Source organism: Vicia villosa, linkage group LG7 (assembly GCF_029867415.1).
Source record: "Vicia villosa cultivar HV-30 ecotype Madison, WI linkage group LG7, Vvil1.0, whole genome shotgun sequence".
Classification (NCBI taxonomy): Eukaryota; Viridiplantae; Streptophyta; class Magnoliopsida; order Fabales; family Fabaceae; genus Vicia; species Vicia villosa.
In genome coordinates, this window is record NC_081186.1 from 108,155,021 (window position 1) to 108,178,524 (window position 23,504).

Below are 23,504 nucleotides of genomic sequence, written 5' to 3' on the forward strand. Positions count from 1 at the left end.
ACTCTTTAACTGGTCTGATTCTAATAATCTTATTCATCTACCTACTTTAAGGAATCATTTTAACTTGTGTAATGGTATAAGAGGTAGGCTTAAAACTGAGAAAAGACTTGATAGGGTCATTTGTAGTTTGAACCTCTTGGATTTGTATAAACATGTTGTTTGTCACACTCTTCCCAAGATTAAATCTGATCACTACCCCTTGCTTTACTCCATAAACTTTGAGAAAGCTACCTTTAAAACTCAATTCAAAATTCACTCCATGTGGACTCTCCATGAGGACTGCTCTAAAGTTATAGGATGTCTGAAAAACTAAAGTGTTTGGCTGCCCTATGTTTGTTCTTGACAAAAAGTTAAAACTCTTAAAATCAAAACTTAAAGATTGGAATAGGAATCACTTTAGGAATATAAACTTGAATGTCAACAATGTTGAGAATAACTTAAACGACATTCATAGGGATATAGGCAACAATGGTTACTCTGGTAGCTTACAGGATAAGGAAGCTAAGGCTCAGCATGAGCTGGAGATTGCCTTAAACATGGAAGAGGAATTATGGAAGGAGAAATCCAGAATTTAATGACAGGTTAATAGTGATAGAAATACTAGTTTCTTCCACACTTATGCTAAAATTAAGAGGAAGACTGATCTTATATCTGCCTTGGTTATTGAGAATGAGGTTGTCTCTGACCAAGATAGATTAGAAAACCATATTGTGAATCACTTTAAGAAGCTTTTTAATAATAATGTTGATTTGCATGACATCCATTTGCCAAACTCAATTATTCCAAATCTGGTGACTGACCAAATTAATGAGCTGCTTACTAAGACTCCAAGTTCTGATGAGATTCACCAGGCTGTTAAAAACCTATTCTGCTCTTGGCCCTGATGGTTTTGGGGGAGTTTTTTACCACAAATATTGGAACATAATTACAATTGATGTCGTAAATGTTGTTTAGCAGTTTTTCAACCAAGGGTGGATTATGCCCAATTTCAATGCTAATACCTTAGTCTTGATTCCTAGAGTGAAGGAAGCTAGTAGTCTTGGCCAGTTTAGACCTATTGCTTTAGCTAACTTTAAATTTAAGATTATTTCCAAAATTTTGGCTGATAGACTTTCCACCATTCTCCCTAACCTTATTTCTCATGAGCAGAAAGGATTTGTCACTAGTAGGAACATAAGGGATGGGATTTGCCTAACATCTGAATCCATAAATATCCTTAATAATAAGTGTTTTAGTGGAAATGTAGCTTTAAAAATTGACATAGCAAAAACCTATGACACCCTTAGCTGGAAGTTTATCATTCACACTCTTAAGTGCTTTGGCTTCAATGATAAATTTTGCTATTGGATTCTGGCTATCCTAAGCTTTGCAACCATGTCTATTAGCTTCAATGGTAAGAAAATTGGATACTTCTCTTGCTCTAATGGTATGAGACAAGGAGATTTTTTGTCTCCTCTTTTATTTTGTATAGCTGAAGATGTCCTTGGTAGAGGAATAACTAACTTAGTGAACATTAACTGTCTCAATCTTATTAAAGCTAACAAGCATAGTTTGGTTCCATCTCATGCTCTTTTTGCAGATGATATTATGATCTTTTGCAGAGGGGATGCAAAATCTCTAACTGCAATTGCTGATCTTCTTAAGGAATATGGGAAATTCTTTGGCCAGCTCTGCAATCCTTCCAAATCCCTCATCTATGTTGGTGGAATGTCTTCTTCCAGACATTGCAGTTTGGCTAACCTCATAGGATTCATTATGGCTCACCCTCCCTTCATCTACCTAGGGGTACCCATTTTTGTAGGTAAACCTAAAGCATGTTATTTTTTGTATATTGCAGATAATATTAGACTTAAACTGGCTGCTTGGAAAGCTAAAGTTCTTAATATGGCTGGAAGAACCCAATTGGTGAAATCAGTTATTCTTAGCATGATGGTGCATTGTATTACAATATATAACTGGTCTGGAAGCTTAATAAAAATGATAGAGACTTGGATCAAAAATTTTGTGTGGAGTGGTAACTTGGAAAAAAAATTAGTAACTGTTGCTTGGAAAACCTGTTGTAAGAAGATGAATGAAGGTGGTTTAGGTACTATTTCCCTCGAAGCTTACAATACTGCTACCAATCTTCACCTCTGCTGGAAGTTATTAAATGAGAACCAAAGTTGGTCCAGTCTGCTTAATGGTAGGATGAAAAGAAATGGAAGAATTATCAGTTATGCCATCAATTCCTCTATATGGAATGGAATCAAAGAAGCTCATGCCACTATGATGGAGAACTGCATTTGGAGTATTGGCAATGGTAAGAGCATTAACTTTTGGTTGGATAACTGGACAGGTGAATCCTTAGCTAGCAAGTTCAAAATTCTAGAAATTTATCATCATGGTCTCACCTCTAAAGCCAGTGCTTGGTGGGATAATTCTTGGCAGATTAGCAATAACATCCAAATGGCTCTCCCCTCCTTCTTTGAATTGTTTCAAATTACTCTATATCTTCAGTGGAGGTTCCTGATCTGTTTGCTTGGAAGAACTCCACCAGTGGCATCCTAACCTTGAAATAAGCCTATAATTTTGTCACTCAGCCCATCTCCCTTTCTTCTTGGAAGTCCTTTCCTTGGGATAGGGATTCCCCTCCTTCCCTTTCTATGACTGTATGGAGACTCATGCACAACGAGCTTCCTACGGATGAAAATTTGCAAATTCGAGGCTTCCTCTTACCCTCAATTTGCAATCTCTGCTCAGCTTGCAATGAAACTTCTATTCACCTTATTTTTTACTGCAAGTTTGCCTGCAGTATCTGAAAATGGCTGGCAAGCACTATTAATGTGAATTTCATAATAAAGAGCATTGAAGACTGTAAAAAGACTTTATATCTCAACTGGTCTCCTCAAGCCAAGGCAGTTATTCAAGCCTGCATTGTAGGCATCATTTATCATGTTTGGAATGCAAGGAATCAGGTCAGATTTGAAGAGAAATCCATCTCCTGGAAATTGTGTGTTTCCATGGTCAAGGCTTATGCAAAGATTGTTGGAAACTATTCTAAGATAGCTTCTAATGGATCTATTACAAAATTTACTTTGCTTAAACAGTTTGATATAACTATTCACCCAAGTACCAATGATAGAACAATGGATGTCATTTGGTCTCCCTCTTTAATGGGTTGGATAAAATGCAATGTGGATGGTGATGCTAAGGGTTCTCCAAGTATAGCTTCCTGTGGAGGGATATTTAGAGATTATAATGCTGGTCATATTGTTAGTTTTAGTGATTTCTTAGTTGAGGAATATTCTGAATCGGCTGAGCTTATTGCTCTTATCATGGCCCTTGAGTTGGCAAAAGAAAAGAATTTTGATAAGCTTTAGATTGAAATGGGGTGTAGTTTTGTTGTGAATGCTTGCAATAATCATGCTTTGGTGCCTTGGAGGATTCGGTCCCGTTGGTTCTCTTGTTGGGATTACACTTTAAGCATTGACTTTAGGATATCTTACAATTTTAGGGAGGCCAATTTTTGTGCGGACTCTTTGGCTAGCATTGGTTTAAATACCAACACTACTTCTATTTATTACTATGTTCATACAGATATCATTAGAGATTACTTGTTAGACAAGGATAGTACCCCTAGTCTAAGGCTTTGTCATTAAGGAGTCTTGGTTTGGTCCCCCTTGTGTTGTATTGTTTTCTCTTTTGTTTAATGATATCTTTTCCTTTTGTTTTAAAAAAAAAGTGATAGAGAAGAAGATACTAAATAAATGTCTTATTTTAGATGGTTAATTTTGATTTAGATTTAAATTAATAGTTGAGATTTTCTATTATTACTTAATTAATTTTTTAGTGTTTAGCTCTTTTATTTGATTATACATTTGCGATATTATACAATGTAGTGTCTTTGACACATTTGAGAATATCAAATGAATGAAGAACGTTATTTTATTTTAATTAGTTATTTCATTTTATATTTAGTTTTATCTATATTTCCAGCAAATTAGATGTAGATCTCTAACAATTGGTGTTTTTATTCTTACACTCAAACTCTCTCATGGGGTATTCCAACTTTATTCCACCATTTAATTTTTATCAACCAAATGCCATTATAACACCTTCATTTCTATCTTTTTCATTTTATTCATCATACACTTCTTCATTTTATTCCACCATCATTATTGCAACTACATCACCAAATTACATACAACGACCTTCATTCCAAATGCAACGATTCTGCATAATAATAAATCATCTCAACATAATGCATAGAACACTCAGACAACATCATCTTAAGAGTCATTTACTAAAGGAACAAAATTTGAAACAACTTTTGTGAATCTTCCAAACCATGCTCGTGGTGATTGCATTAGCCCATATAAAGCCTTTTTTAATTTGCACACAATGTTGGTGGTAGTTGTTGAAAACACTTTACAGGGTAAGTATTTGTTTTATCATTTTCACAAGGATTTATGTGATATTACCGCCTTTCTACAATTAAAATGTTTCCAGTAAGGGGTTCAGACAAGTTTTAATAATGGAAAGTTTCGATTGCATGAAAATAAAGTAAGGATAGTAAAATAGAGTTTTGAACGATTTGAGAAAAGTGTGTCAAGAATAGGTTTCTTTAACCTACTTCATATATATTCGATTAATAAAGTGTATGAACTTACTAATTATTAATACAATCATGTATCCTCTCGATACCATTTATCTCTAAAGCAGCATCGTGAGTATTATCATATTAACCACTAGATGATCTCTCATGCCAACAATTAACATGATAATCTTTAAAGCTTGATACAAGTGATTATCGACTCACAAATCTATCTATAGAGTTTGTTTATTGATAGATGAATATCTTTAGGTAAAGGTTTGAAACATATTTCTCAATAGTGATTCAAAACAACAAATAGAACATAAACAACAAGATATTCACCATATATTAATCATCAAGTAAGTTCATAAACAAAAGATCAAAAGAAATACATATTATACAAGTTAACTACCTCTAATCTTGACACAATAGAGGTTAGCAATAACCATGGTAGCTTCAACAACAAGCAACAAAAGATGATTCACTAGCATCAAAGATCAAAAGATGAAGATGGACGATGCTTGGAAATCTTTATGAAAACTCTTTTAAAGATGTTTATTTTTCTTTCTATTTTGAGCCCTAGAAAAGTTGTGATGAGAAAGTTGGTGGAAAGATAAGGTTAACACCCAAAAAATATCTTCAAGTGCTTAAAACACAAGTGACTAAAAGTGAAAGCTCACTTAGCCAGCCCACTTCGCTAAGCGAGCGTACGAAAATATATGGTCTTTGAAGTTGACCTCGCTAAACCAGCCCAACTTGCTAAGCAAGCTCCAAAACATGGTTCCTCTCTGCCAAGGCCTCTCCCAGCGTGCTATAAGCTCGTTTAGCGAACTTGTTGAATTTTTCTTGATTGTTTTGGACTTCTTGCCTCTTCAAAGCTCTTTTCTTCCACACTTTATGTCCCAAAACTTGCTATATCCTAAAATTCCTACAAAATGCAAAGGAAAAGTAAAGAACTGTGTGTGTGTGTGTGTGTGTGTATATATACATACATACATACATACATACATACACACGCACACACAAACATAAACTTAAACTTGTTTATTTATATGAAATGAATGTGTAAACACTTGAAAATTATACAAAAATTTGCAAAACACCACAAAAGCATGAACAAATATATCTACAAATTAGTCTCTAACAGTAGTAAGTTCACAATATCTAGTGGGTACATCCACATAGATTTCTTCATCAAGTTCTCTATGAAGGAAAGCATTTTTCACATCAAATTGAAATAAATTCCAATTGTAATTAGTTGTTAAAGATAATATCACCCTTACGACATTCATTTTAGCAACTAAAGCAAATGTCTGTGAGTAATCTACTCCATAAGTTTGGGTGAATCCTTTGGCAACCATTCTTGATTTGTACCTCTCAATAGATCCACTGGCCTTGTATTTTACATTATATACCCATTTGCACCCTACATGTTTCTTTCCATTTGGAATAGAAACCATTTCTCAAGTATTGTTCTTATTCACTGCCTCCATCTCCAAGTCCATGGCTTGTTTCCATTTCTTGTCAGACAATGTCTTAGATAAAGAGTTAGGTATTGTTATAGGGTTTAGACTTGTGAGAAATGATCTATGGGTGGGTGAAAAATGTTCAAAACTTAGGTAGTTGAATATAGTGTTTAGACTTGTGAGAAATGATTTATGAGTGGGTGAAAAATGTTCAAAACTTAGGTAGTTGAATATAGGGTAAAGTGGCTTTTTAATACATTTTTTTTGTCTCTTTTTTAAGGGCAATTGGAATATCAAAATCCTTGTGGTGTGGTGGTAGTATTGAGTTGGATTCTATTTCTCGTTCATGAGAAAATTCAAAAATTTAATCACTAGTGCTTGAAAGACCGAGAGAAGTTACCTCATGTAATGTTGGATTGGATTCTTGGATTTGAGTAGATTCAGGAATGTTCTTCTTTTTGTATTTACTAAATTCTTTCTAAATCTCACATCAGTTTCAACATTTTCATTTTTTCCAAAATCAAGTTTAATCTCAACATTGTCACTATTAGTTTGAGTCTCAACTTTCGGTTCGAAAGTAAGGCCATGAAGTAGAGAAGATTCATCTTCCTTACTTATATTCTGCCCCTAAAGATGAGTTTGAAGGAAGTAACTTTCTTGTTCATGGAAGGTGACATCTCAAGCGACAAAGTAATTATGAGATGGTGGATGATAACATTTGTAACCTTTTTGGGTAGAAGAGTATCCTATAAAGACATATTTTAACGCTCTAGGATCAAATTTTCCTCTACCGTCAGTATGGATATGGAGGAACGACGTACACCAAAATATTCTAGGGGTCAAATTACTTGAAGTAAACTGATTAGTGCATTTAAATGCACGTTCTTCCATGTTTATACTCAAGCATTTCTTCGGTTTGTTTTACTTATTTTTATGTTTTAAGGTGTTTTCATAATTTATTTTATTTTTGCACTTATTTGTTTTTCGTATTTATTTTTTCAGCTTTAGCAGTCTGCACGGAAACGACCATAACTGGAGTTCCGGGAATCCGTTTGAGGCGTTCTAATAATTTCCGGAAAGCTAAGAGAGAGAGAGAGAGCTACGACTTTCATGTTGGAGTCGAAGTCAGAATTGGACTGTAAAAGGGCCAGAAAATTCGTTGAAGTTGCAGCTCTAGCTTTGTTTAAGTTTCGAGTCATTAGTTTTGGGCCTGGGTCGTATGTTTGACCCAGTGGGATTGTAAAAACGGGTTGTATTATTTTTCCATATGGGTGGCAGCCGAGTTACTGTTCATCATCATCCTTTTCACGAAAATATTGAGAGTTTGTACGATCCAATGACGAACTAATCCCTATTGAGTTGATCTGGTGTAATTCGGATTCCAAGACTTGAGGTTAATATTATTTTGCAATTTAATTTCTATTCATATCAATCTTATTTTGTGTCATTCGTTTGCTTAATCCGAATTATCATAGAATAATATTGTTAATTCGATTGACTTATGCTTCCTGAATTTGTATGCGTTATATCGTCTGCTTAATTCGTTATTCTGCTAATTGTTGAACCGTTTGCTTAATCCGGTGAAAGAGGAACATAATTCTTATAATTCCATTCTCGCTTGTTGAATGTTATTGTGTTCGAATGTGAATAAATTCCGCAGAATTATATTTATCGATGATAGTAGGAACCGAAAAAACAGCAGATTAACTTAACTCCATAATCACTTACTTTCAAAATAGCTTATTTTAGAATCACTTGTTTTAAGCACTTTTTCTATAAATCGAACCTGAACCAACCCCCCCATCGATTTTGTAGCAGTTAATAATAAACAAGAATCCTTGCGATACGACTCGAGCCATTGTCGCTATACTACCGTTTTCAAAATACTCGTTTTTTATTTGTGCGCGACAGCGAATCATAAACATATCATGATAGAATGATGATGAGACTTCCATTGGAGTTTTGGAGGCAAGGACGGTAGAGGGTAAATGATTAATGAGATACAGTGCAGTTAAGACAACCTTGCCCCAGTATTTCTTAGGGACTTTATTTTGGAATATCATAGCACATACTTGGTCTAACAAGTGCCCATTCTTTCTCTCAGCAATCCCATTTTGTTGAGGTGTTTTAACACAAGAAGACTCATGAGTAATACCTTCTTTTTTACATAAAGAATTAAGATCACGGTTAAAGTAATCTTTGGCAGTATCAGACCTAATTTTCTTAATACTCACACAAAACTTATTTTTAACCATAGAGAAGAAGTGAAGAAACACATGAGAAACTTCAGATTTATTTTAACAAGTAGACCCAAGTAACCCAAGTGCAATCATCAATAATTGTTACAAACTAACAACCACCTAATATATTTGGAACATTCGACGGACTCCAAACATTAGTATGAATTAAGTAAAATGAAAAAAGTACTCATTTTATTACTGACCGGAAAAGAGACACACTTGTGTTTAGCAAGTTGACACACCTCACAACAAAGACTCTCCATATCTAAACTTTTAAATAATGAAGGAAGTAATTGTTTTATGACTCTAAATGATGGATGACCAAGGCGACAATGATACAAAATGACCTTTTTCTTTGTTGATTTTACTTGATTCTTAATAAAAGGATTTGTTGTTGCTGAATAGATTTAGAAGAATATTTTGGTTACCTAAGTAATAAAGGTCATTCCCTTCTCTAGCATTTCCAATTGTCTTCCCTGAATTCTTTTCCTAAAAAAGACAATCGTTGTTATAAAAAAAACATTACACGATAGGTCGGTTGATAGTTTTTGTATGGAAATTAGGCTAGTAGACAATTTAGGAATATAAAGAACATTTTGAAGGATTATAGATGGGCTTATTTTGATATCTACTAGCCTAATTGAATTTATAAAGATACCATCTGCATTGGAAATTTTGTTTTTGCTAGGGACGAAAAGTTTTGTTTTCGATATTTTGGGTTTATTGCGTTGCAGTCTCCTGGACGCTCAAAAATTCATATCTCATGATCCGCTTGTCAGATTTGTTCGAAATTTTAACTCCAACTTCGTGCCATTGTCCCCGAAATTTCACATGTTCGGGCCGAAGACCGATTATGCACCGAAAGTTCCCAGCATTTTGAAGTTTGTCGTGATTTTTCAGTGAAAAGTGTGGTTTCGGGTATGTCGCGGCAAGTTTGAAAATTCACAATTTCTTCGATTTTTATCGTATGAAGTCCATTCTGGCGGCATTATCTCTGAAATTTCGTTAGCTTCACTTCGTCGTCACATACTTAGGTTCAGAATTCGAGTGGAAAGTTGAGTTTCATTGCGTTCTTCGAGCATTACTCACAAAATTCGGCACGTTTACGTCAAATGAACTAATAAAAAATTTCGCTGCTCAGACGCACATAACTTTTTCACCGTTTATCGTATGACGACGATTCTCGCGGCCATGAGTCACAAATTTAGTCATCTTCGAGTTGGCATTGGTCTCGTTCCCGATTTTTTTGCCAATTCGCGTTTCCCGAAAAAAGCTCAAAAATAATAGAGTTAGGAGCATTTTTGACATTTCACCACTCACATTATATAAACCATTTTCCCTTTTTTTCTCTCCTAACTTCAATTCTAAAAAAACTCTCTCAATTCCCTCTCAATTCTCAACTACAAAAAACTCATAAAAACCTCAAACTTCTTCATTAAGATTCAAGAGTAATGATCAAATTGAAGAACAACATGGTTGAAGAGTGAAGATCTCGATTCGGATTCTCCATCCCTCTCTCATCTCTCGCGCGCCTCACCCTCCCTCTCTTCGGATTCGCAATTTCGACTTTGCTTCACGTTCGCGTCTGTGTCGTGTTCGTGTTCGCACTTCGGTTTAGATTTTCGTTCGGTAAGCATTCGGATCTCAGATTAAGTGTTAAATTTTTTATCATCATGTGAATTTGAATATAGATCCATGACTTGTTAGTGATAATGGATGATTTTTGATGATTGATCCTTACTCTTATGCCTTAGAACCTTGATTTGGCGATGATTTTGTATGCATAATTGATATGATCCATTGTTGTGGCTTGTTGTGTACCTTAAGTGTTTGTGTTAATACTAACATGAACTTAGGAATTGATGATTGATGTTGTTAACATGTAATACATGAAAATTGAGGCTTAACTGTGGTTGTTAGATGTTCATAATGTTGTGCAAATTGAGGCAAATCTGTGTTTGACTATATCTTTTGATGGATGTGTGATTGAAGTACTTTTGGATGTTAATTTTATTTTTTTTGCTTCTGGTGCTGATGTAACGGGTTACGCTCCAGGCCGTAACCGGTTACAAACTCGTATTTGCTTTTTCTTTTTGCTTATGTGTACAACATAACCGGTTACGCTCCAGGCCGTAACCGATTACGAACCCGTGTCTTTCTTTGTTTGCGCTACTGACTTCAGCGTAACCGGCTATGCTCCCACCCATAACCGGTTATGTCGCTGGCAGAAGCTTTGTTTTTGCTTTAAACTTAGAAAATTCATATGTTTTGATTCGTAACTCCGTTTTGCGCGTTCTTTATATAGTTGGAAAACTTGTGAAATGTGCTTTCTTGTGGATTGGTTAATATTTCTGAATTATATATCCTTCATGAGCGTATGTTTGGCTCGCTTCCGGTGTGTTTTTTTGCGTGTTTACTCGCGTGTGTTTGTCGTTTATTTTGTCGCATGTTTCGACATGTTTTCGTATATTTTCTCATGCATGCCATTGCTGTCCTGTTTGGATTTTGGTTTACTTGTTTCGTGTTTCGCACTTTATGTCGTTATCCATTTCCGGTTTTGCTTGTAGTATAATAACGCAATTTCGATTGTGATATGTTGTTATCTCTAACTTATGTGCCTCTGTACAAGGCATTTTGAAGGATGATTACTGATGACACTTATCTCATTTGTGTTCCGCTTTATTTGTGGGACACAATCTCATTCCCTCGTGTCGTGTTCTCATCTGGGAGACACGTCTTATACTTTATACTTATTTGTCTGGATTGCTTATTTCCCTTGCAGGTGTATTGTGGTTGTGCTCGACGCACATGTCGACGCGTGATTTATTTTCACGATGTCGACCTTTATTTGCTTATGTGGCTAATCGGTGTGCTGACTATTTGTTGTTGCCTTTGCTAGCTCGCTTGCAGGATCTCTGGTTTTCTTTCTTATTTTGCTGCGGTTTATGGATCATAATCCATTTGGTATTGATCTTGTTTCATTTTAACTTCTTCCAGCATTTTATCGCTTTCCTCATCATTTAACATGAGAAGTAGGACTTAGGCATGCATTGCATCTGGCCAAGCCCTCGAAAGAGGCTTTATTTTTGCTGGTGTGTTTATGCTTGTGCTCGCAGGAAGTCTTAACAAAGGCCATTGTAAGTCCTCGAGAAGGCAAGTGGAAAAGGTTAGCAATCAACCCCCACAATTTCCAGTCCCCAGGTCGTTCTTATGCTCACTTTTTGCAAGTTCCGAGCTCTGAACACGTGCCAAAGATCATCGAGTCAAAAGACCTGTACAAGGCAACCGAGGAGGGTTTAGTAGCCAAATACCGCACTTTCTATAGCTCACATCGCACGGTGTTGATGCTCGGTGTAAGCACGCACCGTTTCCCCCCAAATCTTTTCTTGCCCCAGTGACATGATACCGCGACAAGGGACCCCTTTTGCCACAGTGTGACGACTTGGTTACTGAGAGGGACTCGCTCCTCTTGTCTATGGCCCGATCTCCTTATTGCGCTTGGTCTAATGCTTGGTGGACTCGGGTGATACTTTTGTTTGCATTCGCTTTTCCCGATAGGTTGCAAGTTTAGTATAGTCTTTCACCTTTTGTATGATAACATAGGTATCAAGCTTTCCCCCCTTAGCTTAGGTTTTCCTCATGCATCTTTTAAAACACAAACCAAACTCTTTGATTTTCTTTTCTTAAGAGCTTGTTATTTCCGCTCCATTTCCAAGCGTAAGCCTCCAAAGGTCGAGCAGCGGATTGCGAATGTAACTCGCTCACCTAAAAAATACAAAACAAACAAAAACTAGTTAGCCGAGCTACGACACCTCTGATTCCTAAAAAAGGATACGTAGGCAGCGGGGTAAGGCCAGTGCGTGTATAACTCTTTCTTTTCCCCACATTTTGCATGCATTTTAGTCTAGATTAGCGCATTTTGCTTACACACCCATAGTTTTAGACACAAGCGTGGATACCATCGAGGGGTAACCGACTCCCTTACTCTCTTCTCTAGTCGTGAGACCGTTGTTTTGTTCTGTGGTTTGCTGGCATTCCCTTCCTTTTCAGGATAAATATGTTAGTGGCGACTCTGTTGATTTTCGCGGTAACGACAACATGACAACAAGCGTACCTGTCCGAAGTTGATGGGGAAAATCCACTTTGACCGGGTATGAGTTTTCCTCTATTAAGAAATATGGAGACGAGTCGGATAATGGGGACACTAGTACCTACCCCAAACTCGACCCGTTTATTTCATTATGTAGATTTTTATTTATTTATGATAATTTAGATAATTAAATATGTGACAGATGTAAGGATGGTAAAACAGGTTGTCTGCCCCGCCTCACTTTAAGTCTGCCAAAAAAAGAGCGGGGCGAGCAAGCCAGCCAAGTGGAAATGGACATAAAAATCAAGTCCGCCTATTTATTTATTTTCATTTTTAATAGATTAATAGGCTTTTTACCTTTCAATCAAAATTTTCACTTATTTTTTAGAATTTTTTTTTATAAAGCATATTTAAAACAAATTTTGCTTAAAAAAAATGTTGCATGTATTTACAAATAAAAGTATAAAATAAAACCATCAATAATTGGAATTACTAGAATTAACTAAAAAAGGACGGGCTTAAGGCGGGACAGACTGAACGAATAGGTGGGCAGACTTTGATGATTTTTTGCGGGGCGAGTATTGGCGGGCGACGAGTTTTGGTGGCCGGGCCGGGCCGGCGGGCCATGACCCGTTTTGGTGGCCGCCCCTAAGCCAATGTTTTGATATTTTGATTTGTATTTATTATTTAAAATATTTGAAATGTATGTATGGAATTTTTTGAAATTGTTTTATTTTATTATTTATAATGTTATTTGATTTTGGAAAAAAATAAGTAGTTCTATTAAAAAAATTGATTTCACTAAATGGATGGTGGCGGGGGCGGGGATATTTGAACCCAACTCTGAACCTGTTTGAGTCAGGTTTGGATTTTAATTTTTTATCCCGTTTGGGTTTGGGACGGGGAACAGAGATTGTATGGAGGATTTATGTTTGGATTTGGGGGAGGTAATAATTGTCCCTGGGCCACCCCGTTGTCATGCCTAGCCTCTTAATATTATGCTATAAGATAGCAAAATAAATTATAAACTCGTGATGAAAAAATAGTTATAAAAAGTCTAAATTGGCATTTCAGCTTATAAGATATAAGGGGTGTAGTTACCGTGCATAGATAAAAATCTATGCACCATGCATAGATTATTATAGACCTTTGGATCAAATTCTAGACATCGATTGTTATTACTCAATACTCAATACTCACCACTCAATACTCAATACTGGATTAAAAACATGATCCAATGGCTTATGCAGGCTTATGCATGATGCATAGTAAAATTCTTATGCATATATTAGTCAAAGCCAGATATAAGCTCAAAAATGTGTCTTATCAAATAGACCATATGGCTCAGCTTTTTATCTACTTCTCGACGGTGGGCGAAACACATTTTTTAGAAAAGCTCTTATTAAAAAAATAACATTTTTTTAATATAAAAAATTAACTAAAAGGCACTTCTAAAAAAAATATTGAAACTAACTTTTGAAAACATTTGCGGAGCTTATTATATTTGAGCCGCACTTCGATTCCCAATAACAACACTTTTCAAAAAAATAATATTTTTTCATATATAAGTATTTCGGGAGATGCTAGCCCTATTTTATTTTCTATCCCCGCAAAACGGCGCCAGTGCAGTCACATTTGTAGTCCTTCAGATTTTTCTTCTACTCATAACATTACATTTGCAGGTATATTACTTTATTTATTTTTCTTCTTCTGATTTCGTTATAAACTTTGTAGGTATTGACGTATTGTCCAACTAGTAACAAACCCGTGCGTTCGCACGGGTTCTGGTATGGGACGCGCATTTGTTTCAGATATAAATTTTGTAATAAAAAATGTTTGATATCTGTAAAAAAAATAATTGAATGTATAGAAAAATGTCTGGTACCTGTGAAAAAAATAATAATTGAATGTATAGAAAAATGTCTGGTACCCGTCAAAAAATAATAATTAAATGTATAGAAAAATGTCTGATACCCGTGAAAAATTAATAATAGAATGTATAGAAAAATATCTGGCACCCATGAAAAATTAATAATTGAATGTGTAGAAATATGTCTGGCACCCGTAAAAATATTTAGATCTATAAGATAATTTTATAGATAAAAAACTTAGAAAACTAACTAAAATAACATATATTTTTATAAGCACGTTTAACTATATATGAAGTGTACATTTTTATATATACATCAATTATACAAACATTAATAATTAATTTCTATACATAATAATCCAGAGTTCGTGTCGAGAGATCATGATTCTGGTCAAATATTATTCCCACCAAGAGTCGAACTCGGTATGGGGATAAATTTAAATATAAATTTTTCTCTCCTTTGTTGGTATAACATAAAAGTGAATTTATTGTAGTAATTTGTGAAATTACTATCATAAATGTTTAACTCAACTAAAAAAAATTAAACAAACACCATTTTTTTTTAGGGTAATGCTAACGAGTGCCCCAGGGGCACTGGTTAAAAGATTAAAAAGGTAAGTCGAGCATTGTTTAATAAAGTAAAAATATATGTTTTTACCCAAAATATATGTATTAAATGCAATGAAAATATAAATAATAAATTTTTTAAAGAAGATTAGGTGTATTCAATGCAATGAATCTTCAATATTTTCTTAATTTGGAATGTTTAACTAGTGCCCCTGGGGCACTCGTTAGCATGACTTTTTTTTTATATTGTAACATATATAAATAGTTTCCAATCATAAAATTATTAACTTACCATAATTTCAAATTTTCATATCATTAATTATATTTTAATATGTATTCATACATGTTATTGTAATTAATATATTAGATTTTAAAATAAATACAGTACATGTGTTAGTCATATATTTGTCAATCTTTGTAGGAATAAAAGTATAGGTATTAAATTATATATTTAAATTAAGAACTATTAATTAATATAAAAAAATATTACTTCGATTTAATTGCAATTTTTTAATTCAATTTGTAGAGATAATATTTTTAAAAGTTTAATGATGTAAAAATAATTTAAATTAAAATAAATAAATAACTGTAGGTTCAATCTAGGCATCATTGGATTGATAAGGTGTGATCTTTTAAAATCAATCAACTATTAACAAAAACTGTCTCTTCAATGCTTTGAAAAGTGAAAATATTGTCTTCTCTTATCTCATGAAAAGTAACGTACAAAAGACTCCACTACAAATACATGAAACATCATTCAATGAAATTAAATAAATAGAAATGAGTAGAGTAATTAAAAATTATTTAATGTTGTATTAAATAATCAATAATTAAGTCTTTTAATAATAAGATAATTATTTTATACTAATAGAGAATACATTAAAGACAATACTTACACAAATCATTAAGAATTTAAGATCATTAAGTGAAAAAAAAAAGAAATTTTAAACAACAAAATAATAATAAAACTTGCTTTTTTTGATAACATGTTATCAAATTAAATAATACATGATACATTTTCCGCCAGTAACATAGCTACTTCATGTGTTAGCAAGAACTAAGCATAAAGTTAAAGAAATAAAAGAAAATTACAATAAATAGGAGTCTAATTTTCCATTTAAAAGTTTTGCTTTAAATTAAAAATAGTTTCAATTAAAATATTAGATACATGAAAAGTTAAAAAAACAACACATTTTTCCCGTGGATTTACACAGATTTTGGCATGGATACTCGTGCGTTCACACGGTATTGGTGTATTACTTGTGCATTCCAACAATAATATTTTTTTTATGATGTGAAAGATCAAACAATGTTGCAACCACAGAGTATACTAAGGACTTTCTTACGAAGTATTTTTCCCATTATAATCAATAGAAAACTTATTCTCGTTTACATCAATAAAACTCGTGTGTACACACGGGTTCTAGTGTGGTATGCACATATTTTCACAGATATAAATTGTCGTTTCTAAAAATATTTATATCAGCGATACACTATTTTTTCATTAATATTATAAATCATTGTAAAATAAAATGGTTGATTTGAAGTGCACCATATATCAAAAAATGATATTAGAAAATTAGAAAGAATGATTATAAATTAAATACTCATTCAAAGTAATATTACATGCAACAATATTTAATAAATGATATTCAAATATATTCAAACAATTTTCAAAATGTGATAGTGATGAGTTGGTAGGGAAGAGAGAGAGTAGACAGGAGAGACTTGATTTGCATTTAAGGGTGGAGAGATAAAAAGTTGAATGATCTTTGTGAAGAGAGAGTTATGATTAATTAATGTGTGCTGATAGGATGTATCATCTGTTTTTTTAAGATAGACTGAGACACATGGGACAGTATGTTAGCAATAGTACTTTTATCACAGTAAAAAAATAATACTATTAATATGCAATAAAAGAGTCAAGATTGAAATAATATATCTGATACTTTTACCAAAGTACCATTCTTTTTCAATTTATTATCCAAAATACCACACCTTTCAAATATATTCCCAAACTACCATGTTTTCAGAAAACAACATTTTTGGCACTGAACGTCCGCCCAATGCTTTGGCGGACACTATTATTTTTTTTCAAATTTATTTGTTAATTACCTGCGGAATTTTTTAGAGAATTTCCTGCGAATTTACCTGCGAAACTATACTCCTACAGAATTACCTGCGGATTCTCTAAAAATATAATTTTTTAAAATAGTTTTTTATTAAATTTCGCAGGAATTTTCGTAGAACGTTTTGCAGAAACAAATTTTCGTAGAAAAATTCGCAGGAAATTTCGCTAAAGCAAAGTTTTGCAAGAAAATTCGCAGGAAACTTAAAAATTTAAATAAAATAGAAGGATCCGCCCATTCAATTGGCGAATGCACTTAAATTTTTTTTTTTTTTTTTTGAAAATGTGGTATTTTGGGATTTATTTGGAAAAGTATGGTAGTTTGATATTTAAAATGGAAAAAAATGGTAGTTTTGTAAAAGATTCAATATATCTATGCTATTATGAACAATGCCAACATCAATCACAAAAAAGCAAATAGTCTAAGTGGTGTTATGTTTTTACACAAAAGCTAAATGAAAAATTGTTTGATTCAAATATGCTATCTTGTCCTAGTACATTGGAGCATACATGATATAAGACTATCATTGTTTTTATCCAATTTTTTTTAAAGTCAAAATAGTATATCATCATTCATCAGAATCCAAAACTAAACAACATTTAAAATAAAACCAAATCCTCTCCAAGAACCTCATAAATTACGCATTAATCACAAATTCAAAAACAGGTCCTCTACTACTATCATCAAATTCAAATTCTTGCTTTATATATAGATCCTGCCATTTTCCAAGACAATGGTGTTTCATTATATGCTATTAACTGCAACTAATAAAAATTAGGGTTAAATATGTTTTTAGTCCCTATAAAATTATCAAAAACTACTTTTAGTCCCTATTAAAAAAAGTCGACTTTTAGTCCCTATAAAATTATTTTTGCACTCACTTTTAGTCCCGGTAGAGGGACTAAAACTGAGTGCAAAAGTGATTTTATAAGGACTAAAAGTCAACAATTTTTTTATAGGGACTAAAAACCAAAATTGGGATATTTACAGGGACCAAAAACTTATTTAACCCTAAAAATTATTAACAACAAATATAAAAATTCATAACTCAACAATGTACTATAAGATTAAAATTTAATATCATTTTATTTTAATAACTTTCTTTAGTACAATGATTATTATGTTTTAATGATCATTTATTATAGTAATTTTAAATATTTTAAGTAATAATATATCAAAGATTTTAAAATAATTTAGATTAAAAATAAAATAAGTATGTATGATTATTTATTTAATTTTAGATACATCTATCATATAATATTTAAAATTAACTATCAATCTTAAAAGAGAATAATTTTTTGCCATATAATCTTTCCAGTCTTCCATATCAATCTTTTTATCTTCTTTTGAATCAACCTCCTTCATTGTCTAAAAAAAGTCAAGTCAAGAAAATAATGAGATAAGAAGTAGATTGAGAAAAATATAAAAATTGAAGGAACACAAAAAATTGTTATTAACCTTTCATATAATAGATTCAACAATATCATTTAAAACTGTAACATACGAATCAATCATAATAGTCAACACTTCTCTTTCAACTTTAATATGTCATTATGTACAAAAAAGATGATAAGATGGTGAAAAAGGTAGAATAAAAATACATAATTAAAATACTTATATAAATTCATACTCAATCAAAATTAATATTTTGTGAACAAAACAGAAAAAATTAGGATAAATTATGACATTCAAGTAAATCAAATATCCACAAATATTTTGTATTAATATATTTTAGGAGTTCTGAAGACCTAGCCATCCAGTAAGAATGGAAGAAAAAAAATAAAATGCACTAAATTTATGTTGGTGAGTGGATGTACACGTTAGAAAAGAGTAGATTAATAGTAGTAGCATAAGAACATACCAGAACATGCTTGACCAAGAATAGAGAGGAATATTTGTTCAAATCCCTATCAAGCATCAAATATGCTTCATCATAAAAAGAGGAATGAAAAACATAATAAAAAATAAATAAAGGTTTCAAAAAAATAAACTATTTCTATCATTTAAATCAAAACCAGTGGAATGAAACACTAAAGAGTAGACACAACTCATTCTCAACAAAAAAAAAGTTTTCAAATTGCATATAGAAGTAGTTAAGTTCTCATTGTAGACTAACACACAAATCATTCTCAGCAAAATTACATATAGAAAAAATTAGAGAATATTCATGAAAAAAGAAAACAATAATAATGAAAATAAATGGGTATAGAAGGAGATTTCTTTTTTACATGACTCACCTTTCAGATCTGTTACTTGAATGCATCTGTAGCCCCAAATGAAGTTCAAATATATGTAATAGAAACTGAAATGAAAACAAAATTGAATCAATAAAACCATATTTACCCAGACCCGAGAGAAAATATGCTCAGTAACAATAACAACAAAAATCTAGATTTGAGAGAAAACCTGCAAATCAAATAAAAAATAGATTTAGCACTCAATAACAACAACAAAATTTATATGTGAGAGAAAAACTATAAAAGATTTTGGTTACTTGAAAGAAGAAGTAGAATGAGAAGAAAGAAGAGGGTTTAGGGTTAGTGATATGAGAGGAAAGATGAGATTTCTGAGAAGGAGAAAGAGAGACTATGAAATGAAAGAGAGAGAAAAAGAGAGAAAAAATAAAGTGGTTTATTATGTGGTTAGAAGATGTTTTGAGGTAGAAGAAGAGAGAAAATGAAGGAGAAGTGTTCAACGTGGCAACATAATGAAGCAGATGGGCATATTGATACTTTCCAGAATAATATATTTTCTTATATTGTAGATTCTTTTTCTCTTTTTCTATATTAGATCATGCTTTACAGTTGAATTTTTTTGATGTGATGTTTTTACTGTGTATAGAATAATACTTTTTGACTATATTATTCATTGATTTGCTATATTGTGTATATATATGGTACTATCTATCTACTATTGCTTCTACATATATATGTCACTTAGTCACTATGTATGTACAGATTTTTATGAAAAAACAATGTATATCTAACAAGCATGTGCATGTATATATAAAGGTAAAGAAATTTCAGATTTCAAAAAGTTATTAGATGATCAAAACTTAACAGTGTAATGTTTATTTGTTTTTCAAACTAAAATATTAACAATGAAAAAACACACTTTATCAATCCAGCGGATGAAACAAACAAATTACACTATATGTAAATAACTATTTTTTAAAATTACTTTAAACATTTTTATTAGCCTTTTTAAAGTTATTATATATATATATATATATATATATATATATATATATATATATATATATATATATATATATATATATACTCAGATGCGAAAATCATTATTATTATAATATTATAATATTTTTATTATAAATACTATTGTTAGAATTTTATGTATTTAGTTTTTGTTTTTATGATTTTTTTTTTCAATTTTCAATCGATAGTTGAATAATGCTAACCAAGAATTGTTCAACTTAAGATTCCGACTCACATTCTGAACAATTCTGACTCATATATTTAGAACGATTCATCATTAAGTAGAAAGTCTTCCAAATAATTTTGAAAATTTAGGACTACTAGCCTTCCATATATTTTCTTGACATATATTGATAACTTTTTTATATATTGCAGTCTATGACTATTAAAGAGAGTCTTCCAAATAATTCTGAAAATTTAGAAAAAGTAAAATAGGATGACTATAGTGCTAAAGTGTTACTTGAAAATTGTATAAATGAGATTCGTAAATGTGGAAAGTCAGGAATTGTTTTTAGAAATAAAAAATGGGAAGAAATACGTGAAGAATACAAAAAACGTACTAATAAAAACTATACCCAAAAGTAGTTGAAGAATAGGTTGGATAGTTTGAGAACTGATTGGACTACATGGAAATAATTATTGGGTAAAGAAACTTGTTTAGGATGGAATCCTCAAACAGGAAAAAATTGATGCTGATCCTACATGGTAGGAAGTTAAGATAAGGGTTAGTGTTGCAAATATTTTAATTTTTAATTATTGAAAGTTAAGTAGGAGAATTTAGATTGTTTAAATTACATCTCTTGTTATTGGTTACATAGGAGAATGTGAAATATGCTAAGTTTCGATATCAAGGTTTGGAATTCCGTGATGAATTGGAATTCATATTTGGCGAGATAGTGGCAACTAGCCAATGTGCATGGACGTCGGCTATTGGCGCAACATTAGAATCTACAAACCAAAATACTACTACAGATACGACACACGAAATTATTGATTCTGATGATGAATTTAATATTGATGAATTAAGCCCTGTGAGAAACACCCAATCCAAAAATAAAAGAAAGATTTCACCAAACATGGGTAAAAAATCAACAAAGGGTAAGGTAAAGGTTGAGACTGCACCAACAATGAGAAAAACATTAGAAAGACTAGTTCAAGCAACTGAAGGCCATAATGAAGTTGAAAAGGCTGAAATTGCGGCAACATCTCATATTAATGGACAATACTCTATCCCAACTTGTGTTGCAATATTAAAAAGTGCAAAAGAAGAAGGACTTTTGAATCCTCAACAATTTAGTTATACTTTAGAGATGCTTAAGGATGAACAAAATAGAGTTTTGTTAATATGTTTAAAAGATTCTATGAGCGATTTGATAGAGTGGATTATATACAAGTATGCGTGAATTCCTCAAGTATTCAGTTTAAGATATAGGTTTATGTTTTATATTTTTATTGACTTTTATGTTTTCAGTTGGAATTTGAGTCTTTAGATGTATTATAAAGTATTATATCATTTTAGGTTTTAGCTTCTATGTTTTTCTTAAGACATTTATGCATTCGAACTACTTCAATGAATATGTATTTGCAATTTGTAATATTTTGTTTTCAAATTAGTTTACAGATGCATTCTAAACAAATCAACGAGCAATCGAGAAAAGTTAAAAAAAGACAATGTAAGTTCTATAAAATATATTATAGTGCAATAACAATTGCATTTGACTATCATACGAGGTACTTACTAAAGCAAGGTGATAGATTTCTTTATTATCATGGATGAACTTGGGTTAGAGAAACTCTTAACACACCAGGTGAAAGTTATAACATGTTTAGGATGGAAACTTGCCTAGTATTGAAACTTGAAAAATTATTAGTTAGTAAGGGATGATTACATCCATCCAAAGAAATGACATCATTGGAGGCTTTGACCATGTTTCTTTGGAGTTGTGCAAATAGTGAAACTAATCGAAACATCCAAAATAAATTTGGAAATCGTGAGAATCTGTAAGTAGGAAGTTCAGTGGAGTTCTAGAAAGTGTATGTTTAGTAGCAAAGGAAATTGTCAAGCCTCCTAATTTTAACTTTGTAGAAATTCCATAAAAAATTAGAAAAGATAATAGGTATTGACCTCATTTTCAAGGATGCATAGGTGCTATAGATGGAACACATATTCCTGTCGTCGTTCCAACTAAGGATCAAATACGTTATATTGGTAGGAAGAGATTTCCAACACAAAATGTCATGTTGGTGTGCAACTTAGATACGTTATTTACTTTTGTTGTTGTTGGTTGGCCTGGTACTGCATATGATACATGTATCCTTTCATCTACAATTGAAGAAATGAAAAATATGTTTCCACATCCACCGGAAGGTAATCATCATCTCATTTTGTAGTAAAATTAATATATTTATTAATTTAAAATTGCATATAAACTAGCACAAATGTTTAATTTTTGCAGGAAGGTACTATCTAGTTGATGTTGGTTATCCAAATATGAAAGGGTATATGTCATATACAAAGGTGAAAGGTATCATATTCCAAATTTTAGAGCTGGTGGTCAAGAAGAAGGCATACAAGAAGTATTCAATCATACACATTTTTCACTAAGGAATGTCATTGAACGAAGAATTGGTGTTTGGAAAAAAAAGTGGCATATTTTATGTGATATGCGACCATTTTCGCTTATAAAACAACAAAAAGTTATAGTTGCAACAACACTTCATAATTTCATTCGAATATGTGGCTTTGTAGATGAAGATTTTGACAAATATGATTACATTTCTGAATATATAACTGGCAACATTGAAGAAAGAAATATTAATGAAGATTTAGTTTCATATAAACCCAAGAAGAGTACAAGTTGGAGCCTATATGGACAAAGTTCGAAATCAAATATCCATTGAATTGATTGAAAATAGAAATCATTTAAGTTTATAATAATTTATGTTTCTAGTCATGAATTATCTTCTAAAATCTTTTAATATTATTTAAAATAGGGTTGAACTTTTTTTAGATAATTTATTTTTAATTAAAAATATTAAGAAAGTATTTTATATGATAATTTATGAATTTTATTCGCATTTGTATTTCTTTTAGAAGATATCTATTTATTTATATCTTAGTTTGGCCTAAATAATTAAGTTGTTTAAAATTAATTTATCAAATAATTTTTAGCTTAAAAATAACTTTAGAGCTTAAAAAAATATTATTGCCAAATAATTTTAGCTTTATTTTAAAAGCTCTTATTTTTAACTTTAACTTTTAAATAACTTTTAAGATTTAAAAAAGTCGAACCAAACAAGCTCCAAGTATTTGATGTAATTGGAGAATACTTATAGACTTAATTTAATAGAAAA

The 23,504-nt window shown here is 31.9% G+C and overlaps 1 long non-coding RNA gene and 1 pseudogene across 1 annotated transcript; one reads left to right on the forward strand and one right to left on the reverse strand.

Annotated features, from left to right (window-relative positions):
- Positions 1–18,140: 18,140 nt before the first annotated feature.
- Positions 18,141–19,575, reverse strand: LOC131618225 (uncharacterized). The gene is made up of 4 exons (XR_009288765.1): positions 19,342–19,575; positions 19,173–19,237; positions 18,797–18,842; positions 18,141–18,303 (listed from the first exon to the last, which is right to left on the reverse strand). It is a non-coding gene; the product is annotated as an uncharacterized LOC131618225 (long non-coding RNA).
- A 953-nt stretch (positions 19,576–20,528) lies between these two features.
- LOC131619960 (uncharacterized) lies at positions 20,529–23,051 on the forward strand (annotated as a pseudogene).
- The last annotated feature ends 453 nt before the right edge of the window (positions 23,052–23,504 follow it).